General features: G+C 46.5%; 2 long non-coding RNA genes across 3 annotated transcripts; both read left to right on the top strand.

Moving 5' to 3' along the window:
* Positions 1 to 587: 587 nt before the first annotated feature.
* On the top strand, positions 588 to 3,899 carry LOC134433018 (uncharacterized). Its single transcript, XR_010031456.1, has 3 exons — positions 588 to 658; positions 2,791 to 2,900; positions 3,848 to 3,899. It is a non-coding gene; the product is annotated as an uncharacterized LOC134433018 (long non-coding RNA).
* Positions 3,900 to 10,597: 6,698 nt separating this feature from the next.
* LOC134432977 (uncharacterized) lies at positions 10,598 to 20,197 on the top strand. 2 transcript variants are annotated; one of them, XR_010031450.1, is made up of 3 exons: positions 10,598 to 10,682; positions 15,443 to 15,551; positions 20,139 to 20,197. It is a non-coding gene; the product is annotated as an uncharacterized LOC134432977 (long non-coding RNA). The 2 variants fall into 2 exon arrangements; XR_010031449.1 differs by lacking the exon at positions 20,139 to 20,197 and adding an exon at positions 19,415 to 19,477.
* Positions 20,198 to 21,117: the final 920 nt, after the last annotated feature.

The following is a 21,117-nucleotide window of genomic DNA, read 5'->3' as shown; positions in this document are numbered from 1 at the left end:
TCCCCATTTTTGGGTGTTTTTCCCCAGCCCAGCTGTGCCGGGCCCTGGGCAGCTCGCGGCCCTGCAGCCCGGGCTGGCTCCCTCACGGCTCCCGCTGTTCCCTGGATAAATCCCTGGATAAATTCCCAGATTTCCCAGATTTCCCATATTCAATTTCCCATTTTTGGGTGTTTTTCCCCAGCCCAGCTGTGCCGTGCCCTGGGCAGCTCGCGGCCCTGCAGCCCGGGCTGGCTCCCTCACCGCTCTCACTGTTCCCTGGATAAATCCCTGGATAAATTCCCAGATTTCCCTGTATATTTCTATATTTAATTTCCCATTTTTGGGTATTTTCCAGCCCAGCTGTGCCGGGCCCTGGGCAGCTCGCGGCCCTGCAGCCCGGGCTGGCTCCCTCACCGCTCTCACTGTTCCCTGGATAAATCCCTGGATAAATTCCCAGATTTCTCTGTATATTTCTATATTTAATTCCCCATTTTTGGGTATTTTCCAGCCCAGCTGTGCCGGGCCCTGGGCAGCTCGCGGCCCTGCAGCCCGGGCTGGCTCCCTCACCGCTCTCTCTGCTGTTCTCCTTCTCGCGGGACGCTCTGAGCTGGGCCGTGCCCACAACGCCTGCGCCGACCTGGGCGCGCACCTGGCCGTGGTCAGCGACGAGGACGAGCAGGTCTGGGGGCACGGGGGTGCCACGTCACGGATCCTGGTCCCAAACAGATCCCAAATCCTCAATCCCAGATCCCCGATCCCAATTCCCAAATCCATCCTGGATCGCAAACCCCAAATCCTGAATCCCTGATCCCAAATCCCAAATCAATCCCCAACCCCAAATCCTCAATCCCAGATCCCCGATCCCAATTCCAAATCCATCCTGGATCCCAAACCCAAATCCCAAATCCCTGATCCCAAATCCCAAATCAATCCCAACCCCAAATTCCAAATCCCGAATCAATCACCAATCCAAATCCCCGATCCCCAATCCCAAATCCTGAATCTCAAATTGATCCCCAATCCCAAATCCCAGGTCCCCAATCCTAAAAGAATCCCAAATCACAAATCAATCCCCAGTCCCAAATCCCTGATCAGAAATCACAGATCCCAAATCCCTGATCCCCAATCCCAAATCCCTGATTCCCAATCCCCAATCCCTGATCCCCAATCCCAAATCCCTGATCTCCAATCCCAAATCCATCCCCAATCCCAAATCCCTGATCCCCAATCCCAAAGCAATCCCCAATCCCTGTTCCCCAATCCCAAAGCAGTCCCAAATCCCAAATCCTGAATCCCAAATCAATCCCAAATCCCAAATCCCAAATCAATCCCCGATCCCAAATCCATCCCAATCCCAAATCCCAAATCCCAAATCAATCTCCGATCCCAAATCCCAAATCCACCCCAATCCCAAATCCCCAATCCCAAATCCCAAATCCCAAATCCATCCCAATCCCAAATCCCAAATCCCCAATCCCAGATCCATCCCAATCCCCGATCCCAAATCCCAGATCCCAAATCCATCCCCGATCCCAAATCCCAAATCCCAACTCGATCCCAAATCCCCATTCCATCCCAATCCCAAATCCCAAATCCATCTCCAATCCCCGATCCCAGATCCCAAATCCATCCCAATCCCCAATCCCAAATCCCAAATCCCCAATCCCAAATCCATCCCAATCCAAATCCCAAATCCCCAATCCATCCCAATCCCAAATCCATCCCAATCCCAAATCCCCAATCCCAAATCCCCAATCCCAAATCCCAAATCCATCCCCGATCCCAAATCCCTGATCCCAGATCCCAAATCCCAACTCCATCCCCATCCCAATCCCAAATCCCAAATCCCAACTCCATCCCAAATCCCAAACCAATCCCCGATCCCAAATCCCAAATCCCAAATCCCAGATCCATCCCAGATCCCAAATCCCAAATCAATCCCCAATCCCTGATCCCAAATCCCAGATCCCAACTCCATCCCAATCCCAAATCCCAATCCCAAATCCCAAATCCATCTCCGATCCCAAATCCCAAATCCCAAATCCATCTCCAATCCCCAATCCCAAATCCCCAATCAATCCCCAATGTGGGTTTTCGGGGAGGATTTTGGGAGTTTTTCTTTAATTTTTAGGGGGATTCTCTTTAAATTTTGGGGATTTTTGGGGGCATTTTCTTTAAATTTTTGGGGATTTCTGGGGGGGAGTGGGTTTCTTTAAATTTTTGGGATTTTGGGGGATTTTTTAGTGATTTTCTTTAAATTTTGGGTGATTTTCCTTAAATTTTTGGGGATTTTCCGTAAATTTCTGGGCATTTTTTGAGGGATTTTCTTGAAATTTTTTGGGATATCTGGGGGCATTTTCTTTAAATTTTGGGGATTTGGGGGGGATTTTTTTAGTGATTTTCTTTATATTTTGGGGGATTTTCTTTAAATTCTTGGGGGATTTCGGGGGGGGGTTCTTTAAATTTTTGGGATTTTTGGGGGATTTTTTTAGTGATTTTCTTTAAATTTTGGGGGATTTTCTTTAAATTTTTGGGGGATTCTCTTTAAATTTTGGGGATTTTTGGGGAGATTTTCTTTAAATTTTGGGGCATTTGGGGAGGGATTGCTTTGAAATTTCAGGGGATTTTTGGGGGATTTTCTTTAAATTTTGGGGGATTTTTGGGGAGGATTTTTGGGAGATTTCCTTTGATTTTGGGGGGATTTTTTGGTGATTTTTTGGGGTTTTTTGGGAGGATTTTTTGGGGTGGATTTTCTTTCATTTGGGGGGGATTTTCTGGTGGTTTTTGTTGAATTTTTTGTCATTTTTGCAGCTTTTCCTGCTGGAGCACAGCAACCGCAGCAGCTCCTACTGGCTGGGGCTGAGGGACACCGAGCAGACGGGGAAATGGCGCTGGGTCACCGGCGAGGAGCCCAAATTCATGTAAAAATCCAAATTTTGGGCAAAAAAAATCCCAATTTTGGTTAAAAAATTTGAATTTAGGGGAAAAATCTGATTTTTGGGAAAAAACCCACAATTTTTGGCCAAAAAACCCCAATTTTGGGCAAAAAAATCTGATTTTTCAGTAAAAAATTCCTGATTTTTCCTGATTTTTTTGGGGATGGGGGGGGGGAAATTCCTGATTTTCGTTTAAGAAATTAAATTTGGAGTAAAAAATTCTGACTTCTGATAAAAAAACTGAGTTTAGGAAAAAATCCCAATTTTGGGGGGAAAAAATCTGATTTTCTGGGGCAAAAAATTCACAATTTTTACTAAAAAAAATTTCTGATTTTTAGTTTAAAAAAATCAGATTTTTTTTTTTGTAAAAATCCCAACTTCCAGTCAAAATTCCTCAGTTTTAGGGTAAAAAAAAATCCCAATTTTGGGGAAAATTAAATCCCAATTTTGGTTAAAATCCAAAATCCAAAAATTTTCATTCCATTTTCCCCATGGAAAAAATCCAAAATCCAATTTTCATTCCATTTTTACCTGGAAAAAAACCCCATAAATCCAATTTTTATTCCAATTGAGTGATTAAAAAAGATAAAAATCATTACAATGAATAAAAACCCCATAAATCCAATTTTCATTCCATTTTTACCTGAAAAAAAAAAAAACCAAAATCCAATTTTCCTTCCATTTTCCCCTCAGAAAAAATCCAAAATCCAATTTTCATTCCATTTTCCCCTCAGAAAAAACCCAAAATCTGATTTTCCTTCCACTTTCCCCTCAGACAAATCGCATTTCCCGCCTCATTTTCCCCTCCCGAGCCGCTTCCTTTGTTCTTTTGTGCCGATTCTCTGGGGGTATTTTCGTGCCTCGCTTTTCCTTGTGCCCTTTTGGGGCAGTTTGGGTGCTGAAATTTGAATTTTTTTGTGTTTTTTTTGCAGCTTTTGGGACGCGTGGCTGCGGGAGGAGCGGCGGGGCCGGGGCGGCTGCGGCGCTCTGGGCCCTGAGGGGCGCTGGGTGAGCGCGGCCTGCGCGGAGCCGCGGCCCTGGATCTGCATGAGGGCAAACTGGTGCTAAATTCATTTAAATTCCAGTTAAATTCAATTTAAATTCAATTTTAGCCGCGGCCCTGGATCTGCATGAGGGCAAACTGGTGTTAATTCCATTTAAATTCCATTTAAATTCAGTTTAAATTCAGTTTTACCGCGGGGCTGGATCTGCATGAGGGCAAACTGGTGTTAAATTCAACTTAAATTCAATTTACATTCCATTGAAATTCCATTTAAATTCCATTTTACCGCGGGGCTGGATCTGCATGAGGGCAAACTGGTGTTAATTCAACTTAAATTCCAGTTAAATTCAATTTAAATTCAATTTTAGCCGCGGCCCTGGATCTGCATGAGGGCAAACTGGTGTTAATTCCTTTAAATTCCGTTTAAATTAAGTTTAAATTCAGTTTTACCGCGGGGCTGGATCTGCATGAGGGCAAACTGGTGCTAAATTCATTTAAATTCCAGTTAAATTCAATTTAAATTCAATTTTAGCCGCGGCCCTGGATCTGCATGAGGGCAAACTGGTGTTAATTCCATTTAAATTCCATTTAAATTCAATTTAAATTCAGTTTTACCGCGGGGCTGGATCTGCATGAGGGCAAACTGGTGTTAATTCCTTTAAATTCCATTTAAATTCAGTTTAAATTCAGTTTTACCGCGGGGCTGGATCTGCATGAGGGCAAACTGGTGTTAAATTCAACTTAAATTCAATTTACATTCAATTGAAATTCCATTTAAATTCCATTTTACCGCGGGGCTGGATCTGCATGAGGGCAAACTGGTGTTAATTCAACTTAAATTCCAGTTAAATTCATTTTAAATTCAATTTTAGCCGCGGCTCTGGATCTGCATGAGGGCAAACTGGTGTTAATTCCATTTAAATTCCATTTAAATTCAATTTAAATTCAATTTTACCGCAGGCCTGGATCTGCATGAGGGCAAACTGGTGTTAATTCCATTTAAATTCCATTTAAATTCAATTTAAATTCAATTTTACCGCAGGCCTGGATCTGCCAGAGAGCAAACCGGTGTTAAATTCAATTTAAATTCAATTTTAGCCGCGGGGCTGGATCTGCATGAGGGCAAAGTGGTGTTAATTCCAGTTAAATTACATTGAAATTCCATTTAAATTCCATTTTACCGCGGGGCTGGATCTGCATGAGGGCAAACTGGTGTTAATTCCAGTTAAATTCCATTTAAATTCAGTTTAAATTCAATTTTACCAGGGGGCTGGATCTGCATGAGGGCAAACTGGTGTTAATTCCTTTAAATTCCATTTAAATTCAGTTTAAATTCCATTTCAATTCAATTTTACCGCGGGCCTGGATCTGCCAGAGACACAACCGCTGTTAATTCCTTTAAATTCCATTTTCAATTGCATTGAAATTCCATTGAAATTCCATTTTACCGTGGGCCTGGATCTGCCAGAGACACAACCAGTGCTAAATCCTTTAAATTCCATTGAAATTCAATTTTAACTGCGGGGCTGGATCTGCCAGAGACACAACCGGTGTTAAATTCCTTTAAATTCCAGTTAAATTCCATTGAAATTCCATCTAAATTCCATTTCAATTCCATTTAAATTCCATTTTAACTGCGGGCCTGGATCTGCCAGAGACACAACCGGTGTTAATTCAGTTTAAATTCAATTTAAATTCCATCTAAATTCCATTTAAATTCCATTTTACCGCGGGGCTGGATCTGCCAGAGAGCAAACCGCTGCTAAATTCATTGAAATTCCATTGAAATTCCATTGAAATTCCATTTTACCGCGGGGCTGGATCTGCCAGAGACACAACCGGTGCTAAATTCAGTTTAAATTCAGTTTAAATTCAGTTTAAATTCAGTTTTACCGCGGGGCTGGATCTGCATGAGGGCAAACCGGTGCTAAATTCCACTTAAATTCCATTTAATTCAATTTAAATTCCATTTTACCTCAGGGCTGGATCTGCCAGAGAGCAAACCGGTGCTAAATTCCAGTTAAATTCCATTTAAATTCAATTTTACCGCGGGCCTGGATCTGCCAGAGAGCAAACCGTGTTAAATTCCTTTAAATTACATTTCAATTCCATTGAAATTCCATTTTACCACGGCCCTGGATCTGCCAGAGACACAACCAGTGGTAAATTCAATTTAAATTCAATTTAAATTCAATTAAATTCAATTTTAGCCGCGGCCCTGGATCTGCCAGAGACACAACTGGTGTTAAATTCAATTTAAATTCAATTTAAATTCAATTTTAACCGCAGCCCTGGATCTGCCAGAGACACAACCGGTGTTAAATTCCATTTAAATTCCATTTAAATTCCATTTAAATTCAATTTTACCGCGGCCCTGGATCTGCCAGAGAGCAAACCGATGTTAAATTCAATTTAAATTCAATTTTAACCGCAGCCCTGGATCTACCAGAGACACAACCGCTGCTGAAATTCCATTTTTAGGGGGGTTAGGGGCGAAAAATCCCGCAAAAATCACAGGTTTGCTAAGGGATTGGTGCCAAAAATCCCCCCAAAAATCCCGATTTTTTTAAGGTATCTGTGAAGAAAATCGCACAAAAAAATCGCGATTTTTTAAGAAGGGATTTGTGAAAAAAAATCTGATTTTTTAATGAGATTTGTCACCAAAATTCAGATTTTTTTAAAGGGATTTGTGCAAAATATCCAGCAAAAAATCCCCATTTCTTTAATGGATTTGTGCAAAAAAGTCCCAATTTTTTAAGGGATTTGCACCAAAAATTCCACAAAAAAATCCCCTTTTCATAGGGATTTGTGCCTAAAAAAGCCTGCAAAAAAAAAAATCCCAATTTTAAAAGGGATTTGTGCCAAAAATTCCAATTTTTTAAAGGGATTTGTGCAAAAAAATCCTGATTTTTTAAGGGATTTTTGAGAGACACCTGCTCACCTGGAAAATGTTTTTATTTTTCAAAAGGTGAATGAAACCTTAACAAAATGACAGCAAAAGGACGAACTCAGGAAAACCAGGGGGAGGGGATTGTGGGGAGAACACAGGACGTGTAAATGACAATAACATAATTATGTATCAATAAACTTTGTCTTAATATTCATTTATTCGTCACTTAATTGCCAGAGTCATTTATTTCATTAGCAATCGATAAAAAATGTGAGGGGAAAAGGTGAGAAATGTGAAGGGAAAAGGGCGGGAAACGTGAGGGGGAAAAGGGTGGGAAATGTGAGGGGGAAAAGGTGGGAAATGTGAGGGGGGAAAAGGGAAATATTAGGAGGGGAAAATTTGGAAAATGTGAGGGGGGAAAGGGCGGGAAACATGAAGCGGAAAAGTTGGGAAATGTGAGGGGGAAAGGGTGGGAAAGGTGAGGGGAAAAAGGGAAAGATGAGGGGAAAAGGGGGGCAAATGTGAGGTGAAAAAGTTGGGAAAAGGGGGAAAAGGTGAGAAAATTGAGGGGAAAAAGGGTGGGAAATGTGAGGTGAAAAAGTTGGATATGTGAGGGGAAAAGGGGAAATGTGAGGGGAAAAGGTGAGAAACATGAGGGGGAAAAGGCAGGAAATGTGAGAGGGAAAAGTTGGGAAAGGTGATGAGAAAAAGGGTGGGAAACATGAGGGGGAAAGGAGTGGAAAACATGAGGGGAAAATTGTGGGAAATGTGAGGGGAAAATGGTGGGAAAGGCGAGGGGAAAAGAGCGGGAAATATGAGGGGGAAAAGGGCTGGAAATGTGAGGGGGGAAAGGGCTGGAAACATGAGGGGAAAAAGGGAAAGATGAGGGGGAAAAGGGGGCAAATGTGAGGTGAAAAAGTTGGGAAAAGGGAGAAAATTGAGGGGGGAAAATGGTGGGAAATGTGAGGTGAAAAAGTTGGGATATGTGAGGGGAAAAGGGAAATGTGAGGGGGAAAAGGTGAGAAACATGAGGGGGAAAAGGGCGGGAAATGTGAGGGGGAAAGGGAAATATGAGGGAGAAAAGGGTGGGCAATGTGAGGGGGAAAGGGCAGGAAATGTGAGGGAAAATGGTGGGAAATGTGAGGGGAAAAAGGACAGAAAATGTGAGGGGGAAAGACAGGGAAACGTGAGGGGGAAAGGGTGGGAAATGTGAGGGGAAATTGTAGGAAACGTGAAGGGGAAAGGGTGGGAGACATGAGAGGAAAAAGGGCAGAAAACTTCAGGGGAAATGAGAGGGAAAGCTGAGAGGAAAAGGGTGGGAAAGGTGAGGTGAAAAAGTTGGGAAATATGAAGGGGAAAGGGCAGGAAATGTGAGGGGGAAAGGGTGGGAAATGTGAGGTTAAAAAGTTGGGGAAAAGGGGGGAAAGGTGAGAAATGTGAGGGGAAAAAGGAAAATATGAGTGGAAAAAGGGCGGGAAATGTGAGGGGGAAATGGTGGAAATGTGAGGGGAAAGGGCAGGATGTGAGGGAAAATGAGCGGGAAAGCTGAGGGGAAAAGGGTGGGAAAGGTGAGGTGAAAAAGTTGAAAATGTGAGGGGAAAAAGTGAGGGAAATGTAAGGGGAAATGGTAGGAAATGTGAAGGAAAAGGGTGGGAAATGTGAGGGGAAAATGTGAGAAACGTGAGGGGAAAAAGGGAAATATGAGAGGGGAAAGTGCAGGGAACGTGAGGGGGAAAAGGGAATTTTCCAGTGCCAGGGTAGATTTTAAGCACCAACCCAGAGCCCGTGGAGGAGGATTTTGAACTTTTTGTGGGAAAAAAAAAAGGGGCTGGAGGAGTAAAAAGCTGATTTTGAAGGGTGATTCAACCAAAAAATCCTAAATTTTGAATTTTTTGGGAGTATTTTATCCCAAAAATGAGGCACTTAGGCGACTTCCAGTGGTCATCCTTGTGCTTGACCGGAAAATCCAGTGCACCAGGATGCGGTTTGGCAGGAATTTCTGGAAATTTCTGGAAAGAAAGCAAAATAAAGAAGAATCAAGAGATGAAGGGAATGGAGCCTGGAAAAGAGAATCGGTTGGGAAGAGCTGGGATGTGCCACATGTGAGACAGAAAAGAGAACTTTTGCTGTTAAGAACAAGGACAGGTGGTGAAATTCCTGATATTTGGAGGAAAATTCCCATTCTGTGTGAACAGGGATCCCCAAACCCCATCCCTGGGCGTTCCCAGATCCCTGAGGGAATGAGTGATCCCCTCAGCCCATTCCTGATCCCTGAGGGAATGAGGGATCCCCTCACCTCATTCCTGATCCCTGAGGGAATGAGGGATCCCCTCAGCCCATTCCTGATTTCTGAGGGAATGAGGGATCCCCTCAGCCCATTCCTGATTTCTGAGGGAATGAGGGATCCCCTCAGCCCATTCCTGGTCACTCCCATATCCAGATCCCTGAGGGAACGAGGGATCTCCTCACCCCAGATCCCTGAGGGAATGAGGGATCCCCTCACCCCATTCCTGATCCCCGAGGGAATGAGGGATCCCCTCAGCCCATTCCTGATTTCTGAGGGAATGAGGGATCCCCTCAGCCCATTCCTGGTCACTCCCATATCCAGATCCCTGAGGGAACGAGGGATCTCCTCACCCCAGATCCCTGAGGGAATGGGGGATCCCCTCACCCCATTCCTGATCCCCGAGGGAATGAGGGATCCCCTCAGCCCATTCCTGATCCCTGAGGGAATGAGGGATCCCCTCAGCCCATTCCTGGTCACTCCCATATCCAGATCCCTGAGGGAACGAGGGATCTCCTCACCCCAGATCCCTGAGGGAATGAGGGATCCCCTCAGCCCATTCCTGGTCACTCCCATATCCAGATCCCTGAGGGAACGAGGGATCTCCTCACCCCAGATCCCTGAGGGAATGGGGATCCCCTCACCCCATTCCTGATCCCTGAGGGAATGAGGGATCCCCTCAGCCCAGATCCCTGAGGGAATGAGGGATCCCCTCACGCCAGATCCCTGAGGGAATGAGGGATCCCCTCAACTCATTCCAGATCCCCTGAGGGAAGGAGCGATCCTCACTCCATCCCCGACTGATCCCTATCCCCGCTCTCCCCCATCCCTGAGGTCTCCAATGGCGCCGCTCCCCCTCCGCACACAGCTCCTCGACGCCCCATTGGAACAGACGCCTGTCAATCATTGCTATTGGCCAATAGAAGCTTCGACTCTCCCTAGGAGGGCGGGGCCAGCGCCAGGAGCTGGAGGGCGGGACTCCGCCTCGTACCCTCTCTTCCATTGGCTGTCTCAGCAGTTTTTGCTCTACAATTGGCTGAGACTCATGTCAATCACACCCAAGCTTTCAGGTGCAGCGGCGGGGCTTATTGTCCTGTCCTGTCAGCCAGGTGCCACTCCAAGCCAGACGCGGCAGTTGATTGGCTGTTTTACCCATCAATCATCCGCACTTGAGCCTCGGTTCTCACACCGCTTCCCAGCGCTCCGCACCTGAGCCTTCCATTCGCCGCTCCCACACCTCTTCCCACCGCTTCTCACGGGGGTGTGGGCGCCGAGCCCCTCCTTGGCTTTCATTGGATAACCGCCCCGCCCATCAACACAAATGCGTAATTCCATTGGTTAGAGGAGCGGCAGGCGGGGCTTGTCATTGCAGCTCCTTATCGTGATTGGCGAAGACGCTGCAGGTGGGCGGTCCCAGACGCGGAACTCGAGCGCTGGTTGACGCGCTGCTTGCCCGCTGTCAGTCAGTGCCGGCCGGGGCGGCGGCGGCGGCTCCGCGATGGCGGCGGGCGCGGGGCTCCCGGTGAGAGGGGAGCGGCGCGGAGCCCCCCCGGGAGGGCGGCCGGGGGTCGCCATGGCCACGGACCGCAGGTACGAGGGGCCGGGGGGGCCGTGCGGGAGCTGTCATTGAACAATGGAGGGTTCCCCCCTCAGGGATGAGGGCGGTGGGGGGCGGGGCATCGCCCCCCTGAGGGGAAAATGGAGGCGACCCCCCAATGGGGTGAGGAGGTTCCCGCCTTTTTTGTGTGAGGGGGGGAACAGCTCTGAGGGGGGTTTGGGATCACCGCTCTTTGTGAGGGGTTTGGGATCACCCCCCTTTGTGAGGGGGTTTGGGGTCACCCCCCTTTGAGGGGTTTTGGGGTGACCCCCCCTTTGTGAGGGGGTTTGGGGTCACCCCATTTTTCTGGGGGGGGCGTTGGAGTCGCTCCCAGTTTTGGGGTCACCCCCCTTTGAGAGGATTTGGATTGACTCCGTTTTTAGGGGGGGTTTGAGGTCACCCCAGTTTTGAAGGTTTGGGGTCACCTCCGTTTTAGGGGGTTTGGGATCACCCCATTCTTGAGGGGTTTTTGAATGATCCCCCCCTTTGTGGGGAGGTTTGGGGTCCCCCCACTTTAGGGGATTTGGGGTGACCCCTCTTTGTGAGGGGCTTTGGGGTCACACCAATTTGGGGGGATTTGAGGTCCCCCCATTTTTGAGGGTTTTTGGGGTCACCCCCTTTGTGAGGGGTTTTGGGGTCACCCCCATTTTTGGGGTGTTGGGATCACCCCATTTTTTAGGGGATTGAAGCTCACCCCATTTTGTGAGGGGGTTTGAGGTCACCCCATTTTTGAGGGGTTTTTGAATGACCCCCCCTTTGTGGGGAGATTTGGGGTTCCCCCATTTTAGGGGATTTGGGGTGACCCCCCTTTGTGAGGGGGTTTGGGGTCACCCCATTTTTAGGGAGGAATTGGGGTCACCCCATTTTTGAGCAGGCTTGGGGTCACCTCATTTTAGGGGGATTGGAGTCACCCCCATTTTAGGGGGTTTGGGTCACCCCATTTTTAAGGGGTCACCCCCATTTTAGGGGGTTTGGGGTCCCCCCCATTTTAGGGGGTTTGGGTCACCCCATTTTTAAGGGGTCACCCCCATTTTAGGGATTTGGGGTCCTCATTTTAGGGAATTTGGGGTCATCCCATTTTTAAGGGGTCACCCCCATTTTAGGGGGTTTGGGGTCCCCTCATTTTAGGGGGTTTGGGTCACCCCATTTTTAAGGGATCACCCCCATTTTAGGGGGTTTGGGGTCACTCATTTTAGGGAATTTGGGGTCACTCCTTTTTTAGGGGGTTTGGGGTCACCCCATTTTTAAGGGGTCACCCCCATTTTAGGGGGTTTGGGCTCACCCCCATTTTAGGGAATTTGGGGTCACCCCATTTTTAAGGGGTCACCCCCATTTTAGGGGGTTTGGGGTCCCCTCATTTTAGGGGGTTTGGGTCACCCATTTTTAAGGGATCACCCCCATTTTAGGGGGTTTGGGTCACTCATTTTAGGGAATTTGGGGTCACCCCTTTTTTAGGGGGTTTGGGCTCACCCCATTTTTAAGGGGTCACCCCCATTTTAGGGGGTTTGGGCTCACCCCCATTTTAGGGAATTTGGGGTCACCCCATTTTTAAGGGGTCACCCCCATTTGAGGGGGTTTGGGGTCACTCATTTTAGGGGGTTTGGGTCACCCCATTTTAGGGGGTTTGGGGTCACCCCATTTTTGAGGGTTTGGGTCACCCCATTTTTAAGGGGTCACCCCCATTTTAGGGGGTTTGGGGTCACTCATTTTAGGGGGTTTGGGTCACCCCATTTTTAAGGGGTCACCCCCATTTTAGGGGCTTTGGGGTCGCCCCATTTTTGAGGGTTTGGGTCACCCCATTTTTAAGGGGTCACCCCATTTTTGAGGGTTTGGGGTCACCCCCATTTTAGGGAATTTGGGGTCACCCCATTTTTGAGGGGTCACCCCATTTTTGAGGGTTTGGGGTCCCCCCATTTTTGAGAGGTCACCCCCATTTTAGGGGGTTTGGGGTCCCCCCATTTTTGGGTTTTTTTGGCCTGACCCCCCTTTGTGGGGTTTGGGGTCCCCCCCATTTTAGGGGTTTGGATTGATCCACTTCTGTTGGGGGATTTGGGGTCACCCCATTTTGGGGGGGGTCTTGGTCTGACCCCCCTATTTTTGGGGGTTTTGGTTTTTTTTGGGGTTTTTTGGGTTTTTTTGGGGGGGGGTTTGGGTTTTTTTTTTGATTTTTTGGGGTCAAACTCCCCTTTATGTTTTTTTTTTTTAAGGGTTTTTTTAGGGGTTTGGCTTTTTTGGGGGTTTTGGGGTTGCAATGTGGGATTTGGAGGCCAAAAAGTCCAATTTGGGAATGAAATGTGGGAATTTGGGGCTGAAATATGAAAAATTGGGTCACAAATGGGACATTTTGGGGTGAAATCTCAAATTTTGGGAATGAAATGGGGGATTTTGGGGCTGAAATGTGAAATAATGTTGAATTTTCGAGCTGAAATGTGAATTTTTGAGGTGATTTTGGGGCTGAAATGTGAAATAATGTTGGATTTTTGTGCTGAAATGTGAATTTTTCCGGTGAAATGAAGGATTTGGGGCTGAAATGTGAAATAATGTTGGATTTTCAAGCTGAAATGTGAAATAATGTTGCATTTTTGAGCTAAAATGTGAATTTTTGAGGTGATTTGGTGGCTGAAATGTGAAATAATGTCGGATTTTCCTGCTGAAATGTGAATTTTTGATGCTGAAATTTGAATTTTTGCTGCTGAAATGGGAATTTTTGGGGGCTGAAGTGCCGGATTTTTAAGGCTGCAATGGGAATTTTTGCTGCCAAAATTGAAATTTTTGCTTCTGCAAACGCGAATTTCTGAGAGCGAGACGTGAACGTTTGGTACCGAACGTGGAGTTTTGAGGCAAAATGGGAATTTCTGATGCCAAAATGGGAATTTCGGTGCCACAATGGGAATTTTTGCTCTGAAATATCAATTTTTGATACCAAAATGGGAATTTTTGGCACCGAAATGTGAATTTTCTGAAGGCTGCAATGGGAATTTTTGGCATCAAAATGTGAATTTTTTGATGCTGCAATGGGAATTTTTAGCACAAAAATGTGAATTTTTGATGCTGCAATGGGAATTTTTGGCACTGAAATGTGAATTTTCTGAAGGCTGCAATGGGAATTTTTGGCACCCAAATGTGAATTTTCTGAAGGCTGCACTGGGAATTTTTGCTGCTGCAATGGGAATTTTTGGGCTGAACCGGAGAACTTTGGTGCTGCCATGGGAACTTTTGCTGCCAAAATCGGAATTTTTGCTTCCGAAATCTGAATTTCTGATGCTGAAATGTGAATTTTTGGCGCCCAAACCCAGGATTTGTAAGGCCGCAATGTGAATTTCTGATGCCAAAATTGGAATTTTTGCTTCCGAAATCAGAATTTCTGATGCTGAATGGGAATTTTTGGGACCGAAACGCAGGATGTTGAAGGCTGCAATGGGAACGTTGGATGCTAAAATTGGAATTTGTGCTCTGAAATGGGAATTTTCAGGCTCCAATGGGAATTTTTGGGACCAAAATGCAGGGTTTAGAAGGGTCCAATGGGAATTTTTGCTGCTGAAATTTGAATTTCTAATACCCAAAGTGAATTTTTGATACTGAAATGTGAATTTCTAATACCCAAAGTGAATTTTTGATACTGAAATGTGAATTTCTAATACCCAATGTGAATTTTTGTTGCTGAAATTTGAATTTCTGATACCAAAATGTGACTTTTGATCCCAAAATGTGAATTTTGTACCAAAATGGGAATTTCTGATACCTAAATGTGAATTTTGGTACCAAAATGGGAATTTTGTTCCGAAATGTGAATTTCCAGTGCCACAATGGGAATTTCTGATACCAAAATGTGAATTTCGGATACCTAAATGTGAATTTCTGTTCGTAAATGTGAATTTTGTACCAAAACGTGAATTTCTGTTCCTAAATGTGAGTTTTGGTACCAAAATGTGAATTTCTGATACTGAAATGTGAATTTTTGATATCCAGTGTGAATTTCTGATACTGAAATGTGAATTTTGGTACCAAAATGTGACTTTTGTCTCTGCCCGTGCTTTATTCCCTGTCCGTGCGTTATCCCCTGACCGTGCCTTTTGTCCTGACCGTGCATTATTCCCTGCCCGTGCGTTATCCCTGACCGTGCGTTATTCCTGACCGTGCGTTATCCCTGCCCGTGCGTTATCCCCTGCCCGTGCGTTATTCCCTGCCCGTGCGTTATCCCCTGCCCGTGCGTTATTTCCTGCCCGTGTGTTATCCCTGACCGTGCGTTATCCCCTGCCCGTGCGTTATTTCCTGCCCGTGTGTTATCCCTGACCGTGCGTTATCCCCTGCCCGTGCGTTATTTCCTGCCCGTGCGTTATTCCCTGCCCGTGCGTTATTCCCTGACCGTGCGTTATCCCCTGCCCGTGCGTTATTCCCTGCCCGTGCGTTATCCCCTGCCCGTGCGTTATCCCCTGCCCGTGCGTTATTCCCTGCCCGTGCGTTATTCCCTGCCCGTGCGTTATTCCCTGCCTGTGCGTTATCCCCTGCCCGTGCGTTATCCCCTGCCCGTGCGTTATCCCTGCCCGTGCGTTATCCCCTGCCCGTGTGTTATCCCTGCCCGTGTGTTATCCCTGCCCGTGCGTTATCCCCTGCCCGTGTGTTATCCCTGCCCGTGTGTTATCCCTGCCCGTGTGTTATCCCTGCCCGTGCGTTATCCCCTGCCCATGCGTTATTTCCTGCCCGTGCGTTACTCCCTGACCGTGCGTTATCCGTGACCGTGCGTTATCCGCAGGTAGGGCCATGGCGTCCCCCGAGGGCCCCGCGGGGTCCCCGAGGGCGGAGCCGCAGGCGCTGAGCCCGGACGAGCGCGAGCTGCTGGCCAAGCTGGAGGAGCAGAACCGGTGAGAAATCAAACTGAATTTACCAATTTCTGCTTTTATTGGGGAAAAACGGGATGGAAATCCATTCCGTGTGAGTTGGGGACAATGGCTCCATTTTTGGGGGGAAATATTTCCATTTTTGGGGTGGTTTTGGGGACAATATTTGCATTTTTGGAGACAATATCTCCATTTTTGGAGTGGTTTGGGGACAATATTTCCATTTTTGGGACAATATTTCCATTTTTGGAGTCATTTTGGATGGAATATTTCCATTTTTGGAGTGGTTTGGGGACAATATTTCCATTTTTGGAGTGGTTTTGGGGACAATATTTCCATTTTTGGAGACAATATTTCCATTTTTGGAGTGGTTTTGGGGTAATATCTCCATTTTTGGAGTGGTTTTTGGGTCAATATTTCCATTTTTGGAGTGGTTTTGGGGATAATATCTCCATTTTTGGAGTGGTTTTGGGACAATATTTCCATTTTTGGGGTGGTTTTGGGGATAATATCTCCATTTTTGGGGTGGTTTTGGGTGGAATATTTCCATTTTTGGGGTGGTTTTGGGACAATATTTCCATTTTTGGAGTGGTTTTGGGGACAATATTTCCATTTTTGGGGACAATATTTCCATTTTTGGAGAGGTTTTGGGACAATATTTCCATTTTTGGGGATAATATTTCCATTTTTGGTTTGGTTTTGGGGACAATATTTCCATTTTTGGGGTGGTTTTGGGGACAATATTTCCATTTTTGGAGTGGTTTTGAGGACAATATTTCCGTGTTTGGATTGGTTTTAGAGGGAATATCTCCATTTTTGGAGTGGGTTTTTAGGACAATATTTCCATTTTTGGGGTGGTTTTGGGGACAATATTTCCATTTTTGGGGACAATATTTCCATTTTTGGAGCGGTTTTGGGACAATATTTCCATTTTTGGAGAGGTTTTGGGACAATATTTCCATTTTTGGGGGGAAATATTTCCATTTTTGGAGTGGTTTTGGGACAATATCTCCATTTTTGGAGACAATATTTCCATTTTTGGGGTGGTTTTGGGGACAATATCTCCATTTTTGGAGACAATATTTCCATTTTTGGAGTGGTTTGGGGACAATATCTCCATTTTTGGGGACAATATTTCCATTTTTGGAGTGGTTTTGGGGACAATATTTCCATTTTTGGAGACAATATTTCCATTTTTGGGGTGGTTTTGGGGTAATATCTCCATTTTTGGCAATGCTGCAGCTGCTGGCCAAGCTGGAGGAGCAGAACCGGTGAGAAATCAAACTGAATTTTATTGATTTCTGCCTTCATTTGGGCTGAAAATGGGATTGAAATCCATTCCGTGTCAGATTGGGGCAATGGCTCCATTTTTGGGGGGAAATATTTCCATTTTTGGAGAGGTTTGGGGACAATATTTCCATTTTTGGGGTGGTTTTGGGACAATATTTCCATTTTTGGGGACAATATTTCCATTTTTGGGGTGGTTTTGGGACAATATTTCCATTTTTGGAGAGGTTTTGGGACAATATCTCCATTTTTGGGGTGGTTTTGGGGACAATATTTCCATTTTTGGAGAGGTTTTGGGACAATATTTCCATTTTTGGGGTGGTTTTGGGGACAATATTTCCATTTTTGGGGACAATATTTCCATTTTTGGAGTGGTTTTGGGACAATATTTCCATTTTTGGAGTGGTTTTGGGGACAATATTTCCATTTTTGGGGACAATATTTCCATTTTTGGAGTGGTTTAGGGACAATATTTCCATTTTTGGGGTGGTTTGGGGACAATATTTCCATTTTTGGGGACAATATTTCCATTTTTGGAGTGGTTTTGGGACAATATTTCCATTTTTGGGGTGGTTTTGGGGACAATATTTCCATTTTTGGAGACAATATTTCCATTTTTGGAGTGGTTTTGGGACAATATTTCCATTTTTGGAGTGGTTTTGGGGACAATATTTCAATTTTTGGGGATAATATTTCCATTTTTGGTTTGGTTTTGGGGACAATATTTCCATTTTTGGGGTGGTTTTGGGGACAATATTTCCATTTTTGGGGACAATATTTCCGTTTTTGGAGTGGTTTGGGGACAATATTTCCATTTTTGGAGTGGTTTTGGGGACAATATTTCCATTTTTGGAGTGGTTTTGGGACAATATTTCCATTTTTGGAGTGGTTTTGGGACAATATTTCCATTTTTGGGGTGGTTTTGGGGACAATATTTCCATTTTTGGAGACAATATCTCCATTTTTGGAGTGGTTTTGGGGACAATATTTCCATTTTTGGAGTGGTTTTGGGGTAATATCTCCATTTTTTGATTTTTTTAGAGGGAATATTTCCATTTTTGGGGTGGTTTTGAGGACAATATTTCCGTGTTTGCATTGGTTTTAGAGGGAATATCTCCATTTTTGGAGTGGGTTTTTAGGACAATATTTCCAATTTTGGAGTGGTTTTGGGGACAATATCTCCATTTTTGGGGGAAAATATTTCCATTTTTGGGGTGGTTTTGGGACAATATTTCCCTTTTTGGAGTGGTTTTGGGGTTATTATCTCCATTTTTGGGTGGAATATCTCCATTTTTGGGTGGAATATTTCCATTTTTGGAGTGGTTCTGGGTAATATCTCCATTTTTGGAGTCATTTTGTGTGGAATATTTCCATTTTTGGAGTGGTTTTGGGGGAATATTTCCAGTTTTGTGTGGAATATTTCCATTTTTGTGTGGAATATTTCCATTTTTGGGAGGAATATTTCCATTTTTGGAGAGAATATTTCCATTTTTAGGGGGAATATTTCCATTTTTGGGTGGAATATTTCCATTTTTGAGTGGAATATCTCCATTTTTGGGTCACTCCCACCTCCTCTGGGCACATTTTGGGTCCCTTTTGGGTCATTTTTGGATCAGTTTTGGTTCTGTTTTGGGTCCTTCTCTCCAGGTCAGGTTTGTGTCACTCCCACCTGCTCTGTGCCCATTCTGTGCCCATTCTGTGCCCATTTTGTGCCCATTTTGTGCCCATTCTGTGCCCATTTTGTGCCCAGTTTGTGCCCAGTTTTGGGTCCCTCTCTCCAGGTCAGTTTTGTGTCACTCCCACCTCCTCTGTGCCCATTTTGTGCCCATTTTGGGTGAGTTTAGATCCATTTTGTGCCCATTTTGTGCCCAGTTTTGGGTCCCTCTCTCCAGGTCAGGTTTGGGTCACTCCCACCTCCTCTGGGCACATTTTGGGTCAGTTTTTGGTCATTTTTGGATCAGTTTTGGGTCCCTCTCTCCAGGTCAGTTTTGTGTCCCTCCCACTTCCTCTGTGCCCATTTTGTGCCCATTTTGTGCCCAGTTTTGGGTCCCTCTCTCCAGGTCAGGTTTGGGTCACTCCCACCTCCTCTGGGCACATTTTGGGTCCCTTTTGGGTCATTTTTGGGTCCCTCTCTCCAGGTCAGTTTTGTGTCCCTCCCACCTGCTCTGTGCCCATTCTGTGCCCATTTTGTGCCCAGTTTAGATCCATTTTGTGCCCATTTTGTGCCCAGTTTTGGGTCCCTCTCTCCAGGTCAGGTTTGGGTCACTCCCACCTCCTCTGGGCACATTTTGGGTCAGTTTTTGGTCATTTTTAATCAGTTTTGGGTCCCTCTCTCCAGGTCAGTTTTGTGTCCCTCCCACTTCCTCTGTGCCCATTTTGTGCCCATTTTGTGCCCAGTTTTGGGTCCCTCTCTCCAGGTCAGGTTTGGGTCACTCCCAGCTCCTCTGGGCACATTTTGGGTCCCTTTTGGGTCATTTTTGAATCAGTTTTGGGCCCCTCTCTCCAGGTCAGTTTTGTGTCCCTCCCACCTGCTCTGTGCCCATTCTGTGCCCATTTTATGCCCATTTTGGGTGACTTCTGCCCGGTTTCTCCCTGCCCAGGCTGCTGGAGGCCGACTCCAAGTCGCTGCGCTCGGTGAACGGCTCTGGGGGCGGCAGCGGCTCCTCGCTCCTTGTGCCCCTGCCAGCTGCTCTGTGCCCATTTTGTGCCCATTCTGTGCCCATTCTGTGCCCATTTTGTGCCCAGTTTTGGGTCCCTCTCTCCAGGTCAGGTTTGGGTCACTCCCACCTCCTTTGGGCACATTTTGGGTCACTTCTGAGTCAGTTTTGGGTCAGTTCTGGGTCAGTTTTGGTTCTGTTTTGGGTCCCTCCCACCTCCTCTGTGCCCATTTTGTGCCCATTTTGGGTGAGTTTTGGGCGACTCAGGTTTGGGTCACTCCCACCTCCTTTGGGCACATTTTGGGTCAATTCTGGGTCCCTTTTGGGTCATTTTTGGATCAGTTTTGGTTCTGTTTTGGGTCCCTCTCTCCAGGTCAGTTTTGTGTCACTCCCACCTGCTCTGTGCCCATTTTGTGCCCATTTTGTGCCCAGTTTAGATCCATTTTGTGCCCAGTTTGTGCCCAGTTTTGGGTCCCTCTCTCCAGGTTACATTTGGGTCACTCCCAGCTCCTCTGGGCACATTTTGGGTCAGTTTTTGGTCATTTTGAATCAGTTTTGGGTCCCTCTCTCCAGGTCAGTTTTGTGTCCCTCCCACTTCCTCTGTGCCCATTCTGTGCCCATTTTATGCCCATTTTGGGTGATTTCTGCCCGGTTTCTCCCTGCCCAGGCTGCTGGAGGCCGACTCCAAGTCGCTGCGCTCGGTGAACGGCTCGCGGCGCGGCAGCGGCTCCTCGCTCCTTGTGCCCCTGCCACCTGCTCTGTGCCCATTTTGTGCCCATTCTGTGCCCATTCTGTGCCCATTTTGTGCCCAGTTTTGGGTCCCTCTCTCCAGGTTAGATTTGGGTCACTCCAACCATCTTTGGGCACATTTTGGGTCAGTTTTTGGTCATTTTTGAATCAGTTTTGGGTCCCTCTCTCCAGGTCAGTTTTGTGACACTCTCACCTCCTCTGTGCCCATTCTGTGCCCATTCTGTGCCCATTCTGTGCCCATTTTGGGTGATTTTTGCCCATTTCCTCCCTGCCCAGGCTGCTGGAGGCCGACTCCAAGTCGCTGCGCTCGGTGAACGGCTCGCGGTGCGGCAGCGGCTCCTCGCTCCTTGTGCCCCTGCCACCTGCTCTGTGCCCATTTTGTGCCCATTTTGTGCCCAGTTTGTGCCCAGTTTTGGGTCCCTCTCTCCAGGTCAGGTTTGGGTCACTCCCACCTCCTCTGGGCACATTTTGGGTCCCTTTTGGGTCATTTTTGGGTCCCTCTCTCCAGGTCAGTTTTGTGTCCCTCCCACCTGCTCTGTGCCCATTCTGTGCCCATTTTGTGCCCAGTTTAGATCCATTTTGTGCCCATTTTGGGTGAGTTTTGGGTTCCTCTCTCCAGGTCAGGTTTGGGTCACTCCCAGCTCCTCTGGGCACATTTTGGGTCCCTTTTGGGTCATTTTTGAATCAGTTTTGGGCCCCTCTCTCCAGGTCAGTTTTGTGTCCCTCCCACCTGCTCTGTGCCCATTCTGTGCCCATTTTATGCCCATTTTGGGTGACTTCTGCCCGGTTTCTCCCTGCCCAGGCTGCTGGAGGCCGACTCCAAGTCGCTGCGCTCGGTGAACGGCTCTGGGGGCGGCAGCGGCTCCTCGCTCCTTGTGCCCCTGCCAGCTGCTCTG

This window comes from Melospiza melodia (genome assembly GCF_035770615.1).
Source record: "Melospiza melodia melodia isolate bMelMel2 chromosome 17 unlocalized genomic scaffold, bMelMel2.pri SUPER_17_unloc_1, whole genome shotgun sequence".
NCBI lineage: Eukaryota > Metazoa > Chordata > Aves > Passeriformes > Passerellidae > Melospiza > Melospiza melodia.
This window is presented reverse-complemented; position numbering and strand designations above follow the sequence as displayed.